We start from the raw sequence: 19,864 nt of genomic DNA on the forward strand, positions 1-19,864 counted from the left end.
GGGTTCAGGGGACATGCACAGCCCCTCACCTTGTCCCCACCACTTTCTGTGGGAACGAAGGCACCGCTCCCACATCCCACACCCCACACAAAGGAGCCAAATGAGGTTCAGCCACCAAGGGTGGCCAGGGGCTTAAAAACTGAGGTGGAAAACAAATGTTTCCATAATCGACACTTACCGCAAGCAATGCTCACAAAACTACAGGAAAAATAATCATTTTCTGCAATTAGCAGAAAAACGTTTTCTTCTTTAGGGTGAAATGTCCCTTTTTTCAAGGATGTCTTAACCTTTTCTATTTCAGGTTAGCTTGGAAAGCAGAAAAGAAAAGGCTACCCTGGGTTTTATTTTTAATTTGATGCAATAAAAACCAAAATACCTCTCTGAAAATCCTACAGCCTGTGGCATAACTTCTTTATTTAGATAAATTCTAAAGTAGCTGCTATTTACCCAGAAACCAAAGAACAATCTGTACTATTAAGATTTTTTTTTTCCAAGACATAACATTATTTGCAACATTCCTAAATATTCATTATGGGAACACACAGCCTTTATAAAGCTGTTTGTTTCTTCCATTAAATTTGGATACTTGGGAGGATTCTGTGCACAAGTTAGATAAACAGATATCTGGATAATTTTCAAGCGACTGTTTAAAATACAAAGAGTATCAATCATGACAAAACCAGGTACTCCCTGTCCCAGTGCTGGTTCCTCCCCAGCCCCTCGAGGAGCCCACCCTTCCCCTCCCAGCCCTGCTGGACTTGCAGGGAGCTCCTGAGTTCTCAGCAACTCTCTCAGAGGGAAGGCAAGAGAATTCTGCTGCTTCGGGATCAAAATCAGGCAGGATCCTGAAAGAAGTTCCATATCTGGTATTTTTAAGTCACATCCTCCTTCCCATCACTCTGTGACACGGAAAATGTCCCACTTTGCCCAGACACAATTTCAACAATTTCATTTATATCAGAGGGCCCTTATGAGTACATTCCTTTCAGTCAGATACTTATTTGCATTCAAAGTTACTACAAAAAATTTAAGTACTAGATGAGTGATACAGTGCATTAATGTGAGCATAGTCAAGTCCAGGAGCTGATCCTGAAACCCACACTCTAAACTTACCTGTTGACTTTCTACAACTGTACACAAAATTCAAGTAATTGCAGAAAAAAAAAAAAAAGGGTATTTATATAACCTGAGCCAGCCTGTTCCTACCATTTGTAGGAGCAACTGCTGAGTTTGCACAAGAAAATAGCATTTAAAAACAATGTCTGAAACTACATCCCTTTCTTATAGTAATTTTTAATGCAAATTAGTCCTTCATAACCTAAATGGTTTAACCCAAGCCAGAGCTGTTGGCCACCGTGCAAACCAGGGCAGCAGACTTTTACTGCCGGAGGAGATCGGGTCAGAGATGGCTCCTGGTGTCAGATCAGTCACTGACTGCCTCAATTACCTTTGGCAAACCATTTAACCTTTCTGTATTAATGGTTTCCTGCCAGTAGAATAGTTCTTCATCATGGTCGGGAGGAGTTTAGCCTGTTAATTAATAAAAATATCTCTAAAAATACTCTTTTTTAAATTCCAGTAGCTATTTGTACTGCAGGATAGCACAAACTCCCAACTCCTCTGCACATCAGGTAGAAATGAGCTATTTCTAGGAGGTGGGTGCTATTTCAGAGCACATTTTCAGCATCCACACACCAATGGCTTCACAGATTACAAAGAACAAGGCCCACGGGTTTTTTGCAGCTTGTGACTAACCACAACAAAAAGAAACAGCAGTTTGTCCTGAACTAACAACTGGTATAATTTAGAACACTTCCCTAAGTTTTAATGAGCTAAATGAGTTTAAAAGGTATCAGTTGTGAAAATCACCCTGATCTGAAACCTTCCATGCCATGTTTCAGCCTAAACAAACTTTATTGCCTGGAAAACAGCCCTGGAAAAAGGAGTTTCTAAGGGAAACAGCGACAGCACGCAGCTCCACTGCAGCATCCTGATGGGGACCACTGCAATACAGTCTATTCCAGAATCATTTTTCTTTTTATTATTTCATTAAGTTGTATCTCACTAAAGTTCCTCCTAGGATCTCTCTCCAGCACCAAATTTTTCATTGAGAAAACTATAAATCATAGGCCTAAATTACAATTTAATTATAAACGCCTTCCCTTCTAATGCTGCCTGGGACCTTTTACCCTCCTACATAATTCTAAAAAATGACCCCTGTCATAATTTCCTTCACTAGAATAATATGCAGAGATCTAATCCTGAATCCTGCTGTCTTATAATTTAATATAAGAGGTAATTATTATTCAAAAGATAATGTTGCAGATATTGAAAATATTCTGAAGTTTAAGTCTAAAAAAACCTTCCCTTGGTATGTAAAAGCCTCTTATTTGACTCTTGCAAGAAAGGAAATAAATAAAAAGATTTTAAGACTTTATGCAAAATGCTAGAAATATTATTTGTAGCTGAGATTTGTCAACTATAATTTCTATAACCCTTGAACTACAGAGAAAACACTCACATGCAGCAAAAGCAGGAAGGCACCAGACCATTTATTATTGATCTCTGCTTTCTGCCACAGGTTAGACAGAAAGTTCTGGACTGCTGCTATTCAGCTGAAAAATATGGTTTAGGTGGTTCCACAGTTTGGAGCACAAGGAAGTCTAAGGTGAGCCAAAGTCAAAAGAAAACCAATTCAAACAAACAAAACCCACCATCACAAAACCACCTTCTTACCCCTCAAATTTTATTTTAAATTGATCACATCAAAGGCACATTTACATTTATCCAAAAGACTCCTGTGCATAATGAAATTTTAAGGAACTAGTGCATTATTCCCTAAGACAGAAAAGCAAGGAGTAACACCATAATGTCAGTTCATCCTGCACAAGAGACGTGGATTTCATCTCAGCCCAGAACACGGCTGGTAGTGCCTGCCTGTTCCCTCTACGGAGGAAGGCTTTGACCTTAAAACTCTTTTTTCTAAAACTGGGATTCATCCATAAAAATGTGTTTTCTTTCAAGTTAACTCTTTGGGTATGCGGAATATCTACCAAAGAGAGGAACTGAGTGCAGCTGGAACAGGAGAAGGTGATGATGAACATAAGGAGAGAGAATTAACAGAAAGATTTCAAGTATAGTAAAATTCACAAAACTGGAATGTTTTTCCTGTTTCAAATTCAGGGAGCAAGCCCCATTTCTTCAGGTAAATGAGATATCAAATGAGCTTTATTGCTTCTAACCATATCCAGCTCCATCAGTGAGAACAAATAAAATCCCCTAACTGACAGATTCAACATCCTGAAGAGGGAGAGGCCAGGGAGGTTATCAGAAAATGGGGTTCACAAGAGGTAATTATAGCCTGTGCTCACCCTGCTTAGGTGAGGCAGAACATCACGGTACAGCTCCATAAAAATCAAACTATATAATGCAGAGGCACCAGTTTACTGCTCTCTTTGGTTTTGCTTTGGGAGCAGTTCATTTAAGACATAATAAATTGAAGTTTTTTTCCTCGTGTCCCTCCATAAATCCAGGGACAGTGCAAATGAGGAGGTGCTCATTATGGGCAAAGGAAAGGGGCTCCCCAGACAGCGACACGAGCTGGGAGCACCAAAGCTCTCATTAAAGGGAGCCCTGTGCTTTTTTGTAATAAGGAATATTACTTAATAACACTCCAAGCATGGTTTACTTCATACTGCTGAAGTGAGCTTTTGGGGGGCAGTGAAGGGGAAAAGAGGGAGCATCCACAGTACCACAAACATCATAAAGACAGAGATGGAATTTTGCCTGTAAAGAATTAATAATAAGTAAGAAGCGTCAGTGACTACCTCTAACTGAATGGCTTCATGCAACACACAGATCCAAGGATCCTAGGGGGATTCATGGAACGTGTTAGCCCTTGCTCCTAAATGAACAAACAAAACCAGACTGGAGGGACACAGGCAGAAGATTATTTCAGTTCTCAAAGCAGAAGGATAACAAAAGGTTTGAAGCCACCACCGGGGCAGTTGGCCAAGAAACCACTACTATTAACACATTAAATTCATTGTGCACATCACAAACTTTCCCTAAGATGATCTTGTGGTTGTCCCTACAGAATTTAATTCTGTTTTTGCCAAACCATCACTCCCACCTGCCAGATTACTTTGAGTTGTGCTGCTATCACTGAATGTACTCACTAGCTCAGCTTTCTGTTGTCTGAAAGCTCAGTAAATATATTTCCTACTCTGTGATTCAGCTCATTAAAGCAAACACTGCAGTGACCCAGGGTCAGGACAGACCCCTGCCAAAACTCAGTGTGTACCTCCTTGCATTCTGACAGTGATAAGTTTACCCTAAAAATGATTCTTCATCCTGTTCTACACCACTCATCTCAACCAAATGTCCTCAGCTTGCTAATAAATAAAGTCATGTGAGGGCTGTCAAAAAGCTCCCTAAACCAGAGCTGTAGGACAGCAAATGCTCCCTCCCTGCCCACACCTGGTACAACTGCTGTACAACTTGTTGTGTTGCCTAGACAATATTTTTGCTGTCAAGCCTGTGTTTGTTATTCATTCCCATGTCATCTTCCAAGTGCTCATGAATAGTTTGGTTGCTTTTCCCAGAGTTTCAGCAGGAACTGGAGGTTACCTGGCTGGTCTCTAACTCCTGTCTGAAGTCAGGACACTGAACTGTCTTCCAGGATTTCACCTTCCCTGCATGAGTCTTCAGAACGAGCCACCTCTAGGCCTGAGTTTATTTTGGCTCTACATGTTCTTTTAATAAGTTTTGAAACCAACAGTTCTGACAGCAGCTCTCTTGAACACTTTAAGCTGTTTCTTCTCTCTTAAGGACTCAGATCTCACCCCTTTGGCAAGGGCATTAATTAAGGTAACTGCTGTCCCACGGGCAGCTTCAAGAGAGAAGAAGATACAGAAACTTTTGGCTGTCTCAAAATTTTCTTTGCTCTCCACTGAGTGGACATCTTACACTTTATTTTCCCATTCCTCATGCTCTTAACATTCTTATTTTTGGTATTTTGATACATCTTGCATGCTATTTGATGATTTGACCTCTCTGGTTTTATCATGATGTACTCTCTGCTGTATTTTTATACTTACTCATACATTCCTCAAGGTGGTTCCTTACACCTGGCATCCATCCTCTGCACTAGGATAGTTTGCATTTGATAAAAATATTCCATTTATGTCATTATTCAGGTTCCAGGTCTGAATAATTCCCAATAATTGTCCCATTAGGTATCCGAGCCTTTCACTGTCACTGATTATTCTTAGTTTTAATTGCCCTCTAAACACAAAATTTGCTGCCCTTTTCCCTGTGATGGCCTGAGTAGGTTTGGCTTGGCCTTCTGCCTTCCTCTGGCACACCCACTCTACATTCCAGCAAGCATTTCCGTTGTTTTACACTACTGGTATATGGGGGACTAACGATATTGTCACTTTTCTCCTGTCTGTAACTGGAGGCCACAACACAGAGAGAAAAATCAAACCCAAGCCTGCACTCATTGCTGATGGCAGCATTTATTCATGGGTCCAAGAACATCCATTCCTCCAACTTTGCAGAAGTACTTTTGCAAATGGAACCCAGCCCCAGCACGTTTTCTCTCCCATTTAATAGGCTGCTTTAAGAGCACGTTTACTTAGTCCTCATCAAACACGGGTAATTGACAGCTCTCCACCCCCAGCATCCCCACTTCCAGAAGGCTGTTTCCCCAGGAGCCGCCTCAAACAACCTCAAACACTTTATTACTGGTCAATTTGGGTTTCCTGCCCACTGTAAGTGGCAGTGCTGAGGGTCTCTAACTCTCTCTTGTCTCGCTAATCAATATAAGCAGTCACTTCCAGGCGTTTCCCTGCTACTCAGCAAGAAGGACGAGAGAGTGCCACGGGTTGTAAATAGCAGAACGGCCTCAGTGGTACATCAGAAAGTTAAACTTCAGAAACAGGAGCCTGCTTTTATTTTGGACTTTTGGGCTTCTTTTGGGATTTTTCTGATTTGATTCTTTCCAGACAGAGCAAAGCCCTGCACTTAGTTTTATGCCATTCCCACTAACAGCCTCCTGAGTGGGGAGGGTCACGCTCCCCCCTCCCAGGAACAAAACTTGTCTGGGAGTAACACGTGGCTGGAGAGAGCACCAAGAAATTCCATAAAGTGCCAACCACAGCTTTACAGTCATCATGTTATGGGTATAAGAAAGTTTGGATTAAACAATTATTGCCTGGAACTAAAGCAGTAAAATTTGTTTATGAGGTAAATTTTAACAAGAAACAAACAGTTAGTGTTGTTTATAAGCAAACTTGAGCTGTAAAATCCAGGGAATGCTTTGTAAATGCCCGTCCTGGGCCAGGTGGGGTCCTGGAGGGAAGCTCCCTGCTGCTTGCAGCTGGCTCTCACACACACAGCGTGGCCAGCTCCAGGTGACATCAGAGCCAGTGGCTTTGCCCAAGGATGGCAGGGACAAAACCTTCACTTGCTGGTGAAAGGTGTTTCTTTTCACAGGTCTTCCCTTGCACTGCATGGAACGACCCCCTTTGTCCTGTCCATCCCCAAAGAGCCACAATGACTACTCATGGTATTCTGATATTGGTTAGGCTGGAAAAGGCTTCTGAGCTCCTCAAGTTCAACCATTAATGCACTGCTGCCAAGGCTGCTAAAACAGGTCCTGAAGTGCCACCTCTGCATCTGCAAGATGCCAAGAGATAGAACTCTAGGATCCAGCAGCAAGTAAGTCAAGCAGAGTCTGTTTGAGTCCCCTCTGGGGTCCAGCAGAGTGCTTGGATCCAGTCCTAAATTCAGGATAGTCTGGCTTCCCACTGCCACCTTGTTTAAGAGGAATGGCCCATGTTCTTACTCAGCACCACGTACTCTGTTTTCATGAAATTATTTCATGAGGCTGAGCCCCAGGAGGACTCTGGGGTGTCTCTGCAGGGCAGTGACCCAGTCCAGTGACCTCAGAGCAGCACAACGAGGAGCAGCCGCTCCAAGCCACCTCCTGTAGCCGGGCAGTGGAGATGGAGCACCCAACTTCCACACCCCAGCACAGGATGGCCCAGGGATGCTGCAGCTGCGGACACTAAAGACCAGTCCCCGAAAAGGCAGAGCCAAAGGCTGATGTGGAACAGCAGGGACACAGATGTGGGGCCAGAGCAGTCCCTGCAGCACAGCCACCCTTGCACCTCCACGGCCACCCAGTGAGCACACACGAGCTGGGCAGTACCCAGGAGCGTTACTGCTTTCATTAAAACATCTTGGCATACTTTGAGGAAGGAAGTCCACCTTTGCTGATCCCGCTTTACTCTTCCACAACAAGAAAGAAATAAAAAACCTGGGGGAAAAAATGTAACATTATTCTTTTTACTGCACACACACACGAAAAAAATCTTTAAAACTGAGTATCTGCCTACTGCAAAGTATTGAGGTGAAAAGGGAGGTGTTATCATCCCCGTTCCCCCAGGATCTCTTAGAGCGTGTGTGTTTCTGTGGTGGTTGGCTTGTGGTTTCGTTGTTCACTACAGTTTCCCAGAGCCCTATATTTTACTGAAACATAAGTACAGGCCCACCAATTTGCTGACAAGCTGATCTATTGGCTCTAGGACACTGAGGGGAATTATGCTCCTGCCGCCCTGATGCTCTCCTTTGTTTAGAAAAAGAAGAGAGAAAGAGAGAGAGTGAAAAAAAAAATCCTCAATCGTTTAGTACAAGTCATTTTACATGCTGGGATAATGAAGTATAAAAATGCCTTCAAAGGACTGATTTCCTACTTTTAACTCACTACCAGCCGAGCTCTTTGTGAGGCCCTCTGGAACATGCATTCCCAGCCCCACTCAAACAAAAGAGCTGCGAATTCATTAAACTATTTAATTATGCCTTTTTATTTTTCTCCATTAGCAAGCCCTGCCAGTACAAAGTAAATAAAGCCACCATGGTCTTTCCCCAGCAGACACACTGACTGTTTTTATTCTTTATTCAGTTTACAATATAAAGGGCTATTTTTCCCCCCTCCTCCTATTCTTGGCGAGTTTCCTAATACAAGCCCTACAAACAGAAGCATCCAACTGTACATGCGACGCATGGAAGCCGGGAGCAGCACTCAGCATTGCGAGCACATACCCCAGACAGCTTTCAAAGCACCAGCAGCCAACGGCAGCCTAACAGCACTTTGCAGCCAACGCGGAAAAGATATTAGCTTTTTTTTTTATACTCTAGTAAATTTGCTTTTTACATCTATTTCTTTTCAGAAGGGCTTGTTATTGAGCTTACTGTCCACAAATTCCATTGATCTCAGGCTGTGACTCAATCCATATGCTCACGCTTTGACACCAGCACAGCAAGCAAGCGATACAAATCCTGTTCAGGCTACAAACTTATTGATTTTATAGATTTCCCCCAAAGTTGTGATAATGATATATCATTGTTAAATTTGGTAGAACAAACTGCTTTCCCAATCTGTCAATGCGAGCATGAAAACCAATTCACAGCCTTGTTTAGAAGGCTTTCCCTTCAGAAGAATAACTACTGCTGGCGGAGGCAGATCACCAACACCCCGCCGCTGGCAGCGGGGTGATGGATGTCACCTTTCCAGTTGCCCTTTCCTGACCCACAGCCCGCTGCATTCCCAGACTTGCCTCCTGGTTATGAGAACCACCCTTATTTTTCAGAAGCCTTTCTCAAATTCATTATTTAAAACTTGCAGTAGATGTAAACCGTAATAATAGCTTTTAAACATATTTCCTTTAAATATTTTAGATGCATTAAGATGACATGAGAATTATTGATTTTAGCAAATCACTTTTGCTTGTTCTGTTCCTGGACTCAGACAAATGGCAAAGCCGTGCTTTTCCCTTCCATGAGAGGGAGACAGAACACTGGCTTAAAAAGGAGTGGCCTCACTCCCTGCTCCACCACAATTCTTCAACCTCCCAAGAGTGGGAACAAGGGAACATGTCCCTTCACAGCACCTGCCTTCCCCTGCCAAACCCACTGGGGCATTTTCCCCATGGTGTTCCACTGCCAAAGCAGAAACGTGATCCACCACATCTCCCAACCAGACAGCACGGGGCCATGCCAGAGGCATTAGGAAGAGAAAACTCGAGCTGTTTCTCAGGTTCTGAGAACGCGACATGAGAAGCTCATCAGTCCTTCTGTGCTTATCACAGGACACAAGGCTCTCACCAGCACCACGTCTGCAGGGTGCAGGAGATGGACACAAACTGTAAACAGCTGTTGTGTTTTTAACAAACCATGAAATAGCTCCAACAAAACCGTTTGCTGGAATGACAATGTCAGCTTTCATTCCCACATTCTCCTCCAGCTCTGAAGCAGCTATTAGGCCTCCAGAAGGAGACCTAGAAACCATGAACAAAACACTTGGCAAAGAAACTGAAGTTAATAAAAAGGCAAGACTTACTAATTTAAACAACTAAATTTAAGAAATCCATGTGAGTAACTAATTTTCTCTCTTGGAAACCTTCTCTTTTCCAGCCCAGCCTTTCTGCCTGTTATTTATCCATCTTCACTCAACATTCAGCTCTTAGTGCTGGAAAAGCAGCTTAACTCCTCCAACATGATGTCACTGGTTCAACATACCCCACACAGTGAGAGCTTTACTGTGCTCTCCCCAGTCCTGCTGGTGAGAAGAGCCCACATCTGGCAACACAGCCCTGAGCAGTTAACCGTGTTCCTGGGACAACAGCTCAGAGACACATTTTGAAGGGTTGAACATCTCCCACCAGTGCCTATCCTTTCACTTCTGATTTAATTCAAGGTGATAGGTGCTGAACTCTTTTACCTACTGTGGCTTTTCCTGCACTTGCTGAATGCCCTTTCCAAATATGTCTTTGTGAAAAGTCTTTCTGAACTTCAGGGCACTTGAAATTCAAGCCTGCAGTCTTTCTCTTCTCCGTCTCCCAATTCTGATAAGAAACAACGACTCTGATACACTTCTCATTCATCTGTGGTATTTTCACTGTTTTCTCACTGAAACAGCAATGTCAGGCTAAGAAAAAGGTGACAGAAGCACAAATTCAGGTATTTTATTATCATGTTGCTGAGGAGCTGTGCTTCATGCTTCTCTTTCAGAGTGTGGGCACAAAGGGCCTCACAACAACAGACTGTCTATTTGCTGGGCAGAGGAGCTTCTATCAATAACAGAATCAGCATTCAGCTGCTGCTGTTTGAAGAAGTGAAGACTTTAACCCAGGAAGTGTCATCACAAACTCACTTGTGTAATGGGAGAACAGAGACTTGGTGAAACTTCAGGAATTACCAAAGGCCTCACATGAAACCAGTGCTAAGGTGGTGCCCCAGGGATGGAGACCCTCACTCAATGGACATTACACCCAATTCTGGATCATGTCAACCCATGTCTTCTTCAATAGATTGACAAAGGGAACGTCCTCTCATGTTCCTCATTATTCCTTGTTAACTGGACAAATAATGACTTTACTGCAGCCAGTCCCTGCAGTAGTAAAGGCATCACAGGCTCCTCCACTTGGTTCCTGATGACCTTTCATACCACTTGATACTGAATTTATATGACCCCCACAATAGGAAAAACCTGTTCTTGGTGTTCTGTGGTGTTCCCACTCACGGTAACATGGGGGAGGATTAACATTGTGGTTTCAGATGATGACAGAAGGGAACTGCTGTCTCAGAAAAAATTAAGTCTGAATGTGTAACAGGAATGTAAAGACATCCAAAGAGTGCAAGTACTTCCAAAATTATCTTAATTCCTTCCTTGCCCTGTGCCAAAGCAATCTGTTTGGACAAGCCACAGAATCTCTGCCTTCAATTTACACTTCTGGAAAAATAAGTCTTTCCTTTCTCGCATCCCACTCTTTCTCACTTTTCCACCCCCCCCCAAAAAAAAGGAGAGAAAAGGGAAAAGAAAAGCCCTTCCTGATAATTGCACTGGTCCAAATGTGCAGGGCTTTCATACAGAATGATGGCTTCCCTTGTCTCCTGCATTTGTTCATCTCCTTTGGGAGGAGCAATTTACAGAAAGCATTATCGATTTTTGCCATAATAGGTACAGAGATGCCTCACTGTCCCCGCTCAGCCAGCTCACTCTCTGCATCACAACTGTCAGGCCAGTTTGTGAAGCCCGTCATTATTTTTTTTCAAGTAAATCCATCACAGGAGTGGGGGAAAAGTGATGAAAATAAAATTATTTTCACCTTGCCATAAAAAAGAATGGCCGTGTTCCCTAACAGAAATAAGTGCAAATGCTGTCAACTAAGAGAGCAGAAGGGAAATTCAAAGCAAATAAAAGTGGGCTGGGGGGGAGGACAGGGAGGGGGGTGCGAGGAGGCATGGCAGGAGCTAATTTACTTTGAACACATTCTGGAATTTTCCTGTTAAAGCCGCTATTTACAACTCTTCCAGTTGTTCTTCATGTTCTCATTTCTCAGGAAGTGCTGAAATCTATACTTTATACAGATATTTGCTTTGGCTTTTAGGGTGTAGAGGAGACTGGGGGTTTGGGGCTGCAGTTATTAAATATTATTGGTCTGGGGGATGAAATGTGCTGTGAAAGCTCCCTGTGAATGCAGACCACCCACCCACCCCGGGATTACCATTGCTCCTGCTCCTTTGTGCTGGGTTGGGGGCTTCTCCTGCTCCCTGGGGCGGCCTGAGGCCACCAAACTCATTCTGGCCCTGATCAGCATGTGAATGTTGTGGGACACTTACTTCAAATATTTCTGAAGCCAAAAAAGCCTTTTAGAAATCACATCTAAAAACAAACAATTCCCCCCTGCCCCTCGCCTGCATTACTGACTCCCCGACAAGCCCTTTGGTATTCATCCCTCCTCCTTGATTAGTTTTTGCTGTACCCTTCATGTTGGTCACTTATCTCACATCTTGAAGGTCACACTCTGTACTCCCCTATTCCAGTGGCCCTGGCTTGTTTTTTATTCCTGAAGACAGCCTTGTTTTGGGCTCCGAAGGTTTAATCCAAGAATTGGCTCTGGATCTAATTCCCAGATCCTCAGTTCATTAGCCATGAAAAGTGATAGCTGCTTAAGATTTTTATGAGCCATTGTTCCAAAGCGGGCCACAGAAACGGCACAATTACCCAGCGCAGCGCACAAAGCCCCGGCTGCCTCTGGCACTGACACGAGGAGCTCGATAGCAATCAAACAGCTTAATGAAAAGCAGCAAGTTTGCTCTTGGTAAGGAGTGAGGCATCTGTGAAGTTTGTTTCCAAGTGGTGCTTTCTGTAAGGACACTTGTTAGGACAAAATTTAAATCACCCTACCCGTCCTTCAGGAGCCCTGGTGCTAAAGGAGACACAACTTGGCTTTTTGACCCTTCCACACAAGCACTTGTGAACATCACAGAGTCCTTTGGGTTGGAAAAGGATTTAAAATCATTAAGCCCAGCTGTTTCCCCAGCACTGCCAGGGCCACCGCTAACCCATGGCCCCAAGTGCCACATCCACACGGCTATTAAATCTCTCCAGAGATGGGGACTCCACCACTGGCAGCCTCTGCCAGTGCCTGGCCATCCTTTTCATGGGGAAATTCTTCCATATGTCCAACCTCCCCTGGCACAGCTTAGGGCTGTTTCCTCTTGTCCTGTCCCTTGTTCCTTGGGAGCAGGGAGGAACCCTGAGAACAACTGGACTTCCTATTACCTCCAGAATTTAAAGCTCATCTGTCCTGTCCCTCTGGACTCCCAAATAGATCTAGACATTTAATAGTGAAGCTGGAATTCACTGCAATTAGGCCAGGCAAATAGTGACAAAAGCAGCAGGTTTTGTCTGGACAGAAACATCAGGGGATTGCTCCCAGGCAGGGCACAGCAGAAGCCCAGGAGCAGTCCCATGTCCCAGTAATTACAAGGATGCGATGCAGGCCAGCAAAATTTGAGAAGTTTAGCAGTAAAGCAGGCACTCAGCTGAGCATGGGTCCAACACAGCCAGAGCAGCACAGCTCAAGTGTTCTCAGCAGCCCTTGGGCCCAGCCCCTCGAGCTGGGCTGAGGCAGCCTCCAGGATCCACTCCCAGATCTTTACATCCCACCTTAATCCAGCTCGTGGGCCACCCCACAGCTGGCAGCCCTGTGTCTGAGCTTGGCAGCATGTCTGGGACAAAGGGATGTCCCTGTGCCTGGATCTGCTGCCCTCGCTCCCAGCACATGCCACCACACTGCAAACCTTGCACAGGGAATGTCCCTGCCCTGAGACTGCCCAGCCAGAAAATCAGCACAGGGCAGCAGTGATGGGGACAGCAGGCACAGACAGTGCTGTGCACCCCTTCTGGGGCTCTCCAGACCCCACAGTGACAGTGACACCCCACCCACCAGCTTTGCATCTGCCTCAGGTACCTATAGAAATTCAAATCCTGCTTTCTCACCAGAAAGAAAAAAATAAACTTTGTCATATAGATCAAACATATCAGTACAATTTTGCTGGTTTATTAATTGTATCTCACACTCTCTGCAGTGCAAACAACAGGGCAATCCTGTCAATGAATTACCATCCTAGGGGAAACATTAGTTGAAATTAGTTTAGTTTGTTCCTTCCCTCTAACAAGTACACACGAGATTGTAATTGTTTCTAACTCTCTGCTCGCTCTGTCCACACCAAGGGCCGTGTCAGGGCAGGCAGCCACCTCCTGGCTCTGTCGTTTAACCAATATTGAGCTGCACTTCATTCCTACATATGTTCAGACACAGCCATCCCCGCCCGGAACAGATGTACCCACACACACACATGTAGCTGCTGGTTAATGCAACAAGCACAGTAAAAACAGGACTGGGAAAATTTGGAAAACAGCCTGCAGAAAAACAGCTTTCATTTAACTTTTTAATTTTAAACTATATTAAATTAACCATGATCACAAGAGGAGTAAGTGCTGAAACCAGACGAGTTCGAGGGTTTGACGCCAATGTTTACATTTGGGGACAAATGGGATTTCACTGTGGACATGGAACACGTGCAGACCCACACCCCTCTTCCTTAAGTGTGGCTTCACTCTGAAAAATTACAGCAGAAATGGCAACTTCATACTCAAAGATTCCCTCCCCATATGTAAACATGGTCAAATCCATTGTCTTTAGTGAAGAAACAGCTATTTGCCAAATTTTTGTGATCCCACATCCTTGAAGATCCTGGTAAATGTGTAGTAGTACTCCATTCTCCATATTTACAGTTCTAACTGCAGGGGCAAAGAGAGGGACAAGGAAATGCCCAGTTCCCAGGACTCTCACACGAGTGACTGACTCTGATCTTACCAGAGGTGACCCACCTGCACCAGTGCTTGCTTTGGCCAGACAGTATTTGCTGGCATCTCCCAAGGCTTTTCTTTTCCCTTTATTTTTTTTTCTTAGAGACAGAAATTAATTTCTCACATGTCCCTCTACACTCCCTGGGTTTGTCACAACTGGCAAATCCAACCGTTGTCAAACCTGTATTTTAACAACTTTGTTTCTTTTCATGTTTTGTTAAGTCTGACAGTGTCATGCCACACTTCTCACCTACACTTCAAGCACGCTGTTACCATTAAACAAATAAAATATAAAGAGAAATTAACGGAACTGCTCATCTTAGAGGAGATAAATAGAACTGAGTATATAATTTAAATGAGCAAACAGGGTGAGTAATGCACCCACCTTGCGGATTAAAACACATTCATTGAATTTCCAAGGGTTTGGTGGCCCACAGAGTGAGAGCTGGAAGGAAGAAAAACATCTCTTTTTTGGGTGGAATTAAACTAGGAAGGGAGTACATAAGAAAACTGGTTGTTTGTGGGAAAAACACTCTGGCTGAACACTAGGGCAGAAATTGAGTCTGCTGTGCTGCTTTGTGCTCAGCCTCTGGCTGTCCAGCTGGTAACCAGATCATGTGGAACACAGGCCTCTGAAAGGTGGAAAAAGATCTGAAATATGAAGCACTGCTGTTTTACTGCTAATTCAATAGGGAAAAAACCCTATAAAATATTAAAGAAAGTATTTAAAAATATATTAAACACAATTTGTACCATAATAGCTTAACCTGACATCAAAACGCAGCTTACAGCTTGTTTGTGCCGAGTTCCAGAGCGTGCCTAGCGGAATCACAGGCAGAATGTTCCACACAGCCTCCAGCGTTCGGCAAAATAGGATTTGGGCTTCGTTAAAACAAATTCCAGGTGGAAAATTGGGCATGCTGATAAAAGCAGTGCAGGAAAGAGTGTTAGCTCTGATAGGGTAGGATGGGTATTGAATTCACTCTTAACATTACAAGACTTAATTAAAGAGGTTGACCTGAGGACCCCAAGCGGCGCTGAGCTAAGAGAGCCATTCCTGCTCCAGTGTGGTGTTACCAAAGTTAATTCTCGTTAATATGACTCCAACTGGAATGTGCAGAGAAACATCCTAATTCAGGGGCGAAGGCTGCATCACTGCTCACCAAGGGAAATAAAGAACACACAGATGCACATAATGCTTCAGCAGCAGCGTATTCAAACACAGCTCTCATCCAGGGAAGACTCATTTTTATTTCTGATCAGAATGTTATGTAACATCCCAAGGACACACAGCATTGTCTTTCCAATGTCCCTTCTTATTCCAAAGGTACCAAAAGGACGGCATGAAGGCTCAGGAACACCCTTGATCTTTGAAGGTGTGGCTCAGTGATGCCGACTCTCAGCCAGGAGCCACACTGGCTGCTACAGCATTAACATTATTCGTAAAGAAAAGCCTAAATTAATGGATATTTTTGAGACAAATTCCTCTGTGATGAATTCTTTTGGTTGATTGTGAGTCATGCCAACAGCCATGCCTGTGTTGGACATCGGCACCTGCTGTCCCTCACCTCCTTCCACTCGCTGTCACCCATCAGTGCTCGGGGAAACCACCAGGAAACCACCGAGGCTCTTCAGTAAGACAGGGAGAGGAAGAGACTTTTGTGAGGGGTGAAAATCCTGGGTGATAGGAAGGCATCCCTGCCTTCACCCAAAGGGAAGATGAACTGATAACATTCGGTGCTTGAAGGCCACCAGAGTTAGACAGCACTGGGTTCCTAATGCACTTCCAAATAGGTTGTTTTGCCCTTGGTTTTGTAACGCTTGCCTGGAGTCAGGACAGCAGGAGATGGGATCAGAACACACCCATGGCTGTGTCCCAGCCCATTTCTCACAGGGATGGACCTACAGATGAAGACGAGGTTTCCTATCAGGAAGGAGATGTTCAGCTGAGAACACTCAGCTTGTCACCCTTCACCTCTGCAGACCCGGGATATTTTATTTCACTAAAAAAAAGATGTGCTGGAAAAGTTGGAAATCATAGAACTCACAACATCTGCAGAAGTTAAGGTGCAACAACAAAAAAAACTTCCTCCTTTGATAACTTCCTCATTCACCAAACCAGGCCCTCATCAAAATCTACAAAAAGAATTTCTGAACAAAACCACAGTAAGCCTAAACAACATCTGGCCAATCAAATTTACAACAATAGAAAAAGTGCAATAAAAGTTTACTTCTTTTGAAGAAGAAAGATGTATTTTTAAAAGCTTTATATACAAGCCTGAAATTAAGATTTCTAAACCAAACCTCACTTCAGCTGCAAGAGTGGATGAAGACAAGGAGCAGATGAGAGTCAGCCTCTAACTGTGCTCTGCCCTCAGCATTAAAACCTTCCTCTGCTAATCCTTGGAAAAACCAAAGAACACCGTCAGCAAACTCAAGGCCATTTGTTGTTGTGCCAGCCCACAGGGATGCTCTGAGAAGCCCTGGATGGCCACCACCACCACCCTGAAGGGCCAGCCTGGGCCTGGGCAGGAGCCTAAGGAGCTGTGAGGGTGTGACCAGATCTCTGCCGTGATGGCCCCGAGCCATCGCACAAAGCACTCAAGTGCAGCTCTGCCCTCCCCAGATGACTGCAGAGGGGAGAACGAGCTGCACTGGGTCCCTCCGGATGCCCACCCAGCCCCCTGCCAGCATCCAGCAGCCTTCAGGGGCGAGTGCTCAGCATAAACAGCAGATAGCACTGCTTCCCCCAAAGCCCCAGCATGGGGACCCAGGCCCTGCCCCAGAGAGCAGGGCAGTGTTCAATAGCCTGGATTTCTCCTGGCCTGCACGTGCCCTGCCTGCCCTTGCACCTACACAAACCTGCACTAGCCACCTTATCTGAGGGGTGAAAAGAGGAAATTTCCATCTCGCTTTCTGCACTCCTACCCTGTTCAGCAAACTTTGTGAATAGCTCAAACTTTATGAGCTCTCCAGTGCCTCTCCTCAGGAAGCCATTGTGATGGCAGCCAGAATCCCTGTTTAACTCCATGATTTCCCCTCTTTACTTTTAGAGAAACTGTTGGAAACTTGTTTTTTGGAAAAGCTGGAATAAATAGCAAGGAGACAAGGGCTGTCAGTGGTGTCTTCCTATGTTAAAGAAGTAACTCCCACAAAAAAAGAAACCAAATCTAGTATGTCCACCAATTTCTAGTTGCCTAGTGCTTCATCACACCAAAAATTAAATGAAGGGCTCTTCAGCACTGTGGGCTTTGGCTAAAGAATCCAGAGTGATCCATGTACTTGCCTTGGCTAATGGAGGACAGAACCAGAGATGTGATTATGCAAAGATTACTAAAAACCTGAAAAACTATTTAAAACTCCAACAAACCTGTAATCTGTGTAGGCTGACTGCTCCTGGCCAGAATAGAAGCATTTTTTGGAACTACAGAGAATGACTTCTCTTCCCCTCTAAAAGTTATCCTGTTTGATATTGAGCATTTATTATTATTATTCCATATTTATATTGTGGCATCATCTTCAAGTTCTGTACCAGAAGAAGAAGCTACAACTGCCTTTGGAACTGCCACGTGAACCAGCCAGCAGGGGAAGTGGGTGGGACAGGTGATGGGAGAGCATGGACTGCCTCAATTCCCAAAGGAGCCGGGCCCCGGGAGAGCTGTCAGAAGGGAGGGCAGCACCTCTGGGGACTCACACCCACCCCAAAGCACACCAGAGAACTGAGCCGTGGCAGAAGCAGCAGGGGACTGAAAGGCAGAGTTCTGCTGGGAGCAGCAGAGCCAAGGGAGAGCCTCACCCAGAGCAGCAGCCAGGGCTGGGGAGCCAGACACACTGCACAGCCCTGACACAAACAAACCAGAGCAGGGTGGTGTGCCACACTTAGAGCCACACTTTCCATGGAGCCTAGCTGTCCTGAGAGCAGAAACAGCAACACAACAGCAACAGTGCACAAAATACCCTTTGGCACAAAATTACTACCTCTGCTCTACGAGAGCATCTCTCCACGCCTCTTGTGCCGATCACCCGGCACTTCCCATTTGTCCCTGCATCCAAGCATACAGGAATTTTCTGCCCACAGTCCTTGATCCCTTTGTTATCTGTAGAAAAACAGATATTAAAAGTGTGTTAACCACACACTTTAACCAAGGCATCAGATCACACTTTTTCCATATAGTTTTGGACCTTCTTTTGTGCCTTGGAAGCACGCACATGTTTTGGGAGCAAGATTACTCCAGAAAAAATTCACTAGCAGCTTAATTCTGAAACATGACTCCCACGATAAACATGTTAAATCTTGTACCTTAAGTTCAGTTGGTTTTACAGAAGGTCCAACACCAGAAATTCTCTAATCCCCAGTTTTGGTCTCCTGTTTCTTCTGTCAGTCCTCTCTCCTGCTGCTGACTACCCGTCCAGGATTTTCCAAACAATGCAGCTGCTCATCCTTCTCTCAAGCCTATGCAAACATCTGGAGAGCCCAGACTGCAGCATGGAAGCTGCAGGACACTGTGCCCCAGCCCCTTCCTCAAGACAGCCTGAACCGCTGCCTTGGGGTGTTGAAGCTGCCCCAATCTCCTCTGAGATGGGTACAAGGCACACATCGTTCCCTCTTAGGTGAGCCCGCCGGTGCAGAGAGAAGGACTGGTCCAACCCCCATCACTGCTGCTTCACCTCATGCCCAGCTTCACTCCCACAATTCAGGCACAGGGGATGAGGTTAAGAACCGGCTGTTTCCTGGCTCTTGCCTCTCTGATGTTCACAACTCCATGACATTCAAGGGTATAAACTTCCATTTAATGCTACTTTGAAACAATTCCTTTTCCAGAAATGCTGCTGCTACCCCAGAAGCACCAACCTCTCACAGGCAAGGAGCAGCCTGCACAGCCCACAGATACAGATATTTACACTACTGCTTCAGAAAATAAGTAGGAAAATATTGAACACCTTGGGCTTTTCAGCCTTGGGTATGACAAGTCAGAATGAACTCCAGTTTTCCCAAAGAGCCTAGTGCAGGTCAGGCTGCAGCAAGGGCCATAAAATGGTTTGGGTTAGGAGGGACCTTAAACCTCATCCTGTTCCATCCCCTGCCATGGGCAGGAACACCTTCCACTGTCCCAATCTGCTCCCAGCCCTGTCCAGTGGCCTTGGGCACTCCACAGCCTCTTCACAACACAAAGGGAGAGCAGCTCACTGTAGGAACACTGGACTGTCTGTCCTCTCCAAAAGAAACCCAAAGCCCAGGCCAAGCACGAGCAGGTGGCACCTGGGAGCCAACCTGTGCCCACCCCAGGCTCAGCACAGAGCACCTCTCGCTATAGGTGTCGCTGTGGACCCATCCAGCGCCCCGAACACATCCGTGTGCCAGGGGAGAAGAATGAATACTCGAAAATTAATGATGTCAGCCTGTCTTCATATATCAAGCTAATTTGAAAGGGCTTTAATTTTCTTAAAGGATAAAAAAAGGTTTCTTTGCTAGATTAAACTTGCAATTGTCATTCATATATTGTTTATAAGGTACTCATCTCCTCACTCGCTATTTTTTTGTTTTTGATTTTGTATACTAGTTAGCAGTGAAGACTTGTCTGCGTGTATCAGAAGGAATAAAGAGAGAAATGTCCTTAACTGTCAGTTTTAATAAGA

The sequence above is a fragment of the Parus major genome, chromosome 11 (assembly GCF_001522545.3).
Source record: "Parus major isolate Abel chromosome 11, Parus_major1.1, whole genome shotgun sequence".
Classification (NCBI taxonomy): domain Eukaryota; kingdom Metazoa; phylum Chordata; class Aves; order Passeriformes; family Paridae; genus Parus; species Parus major.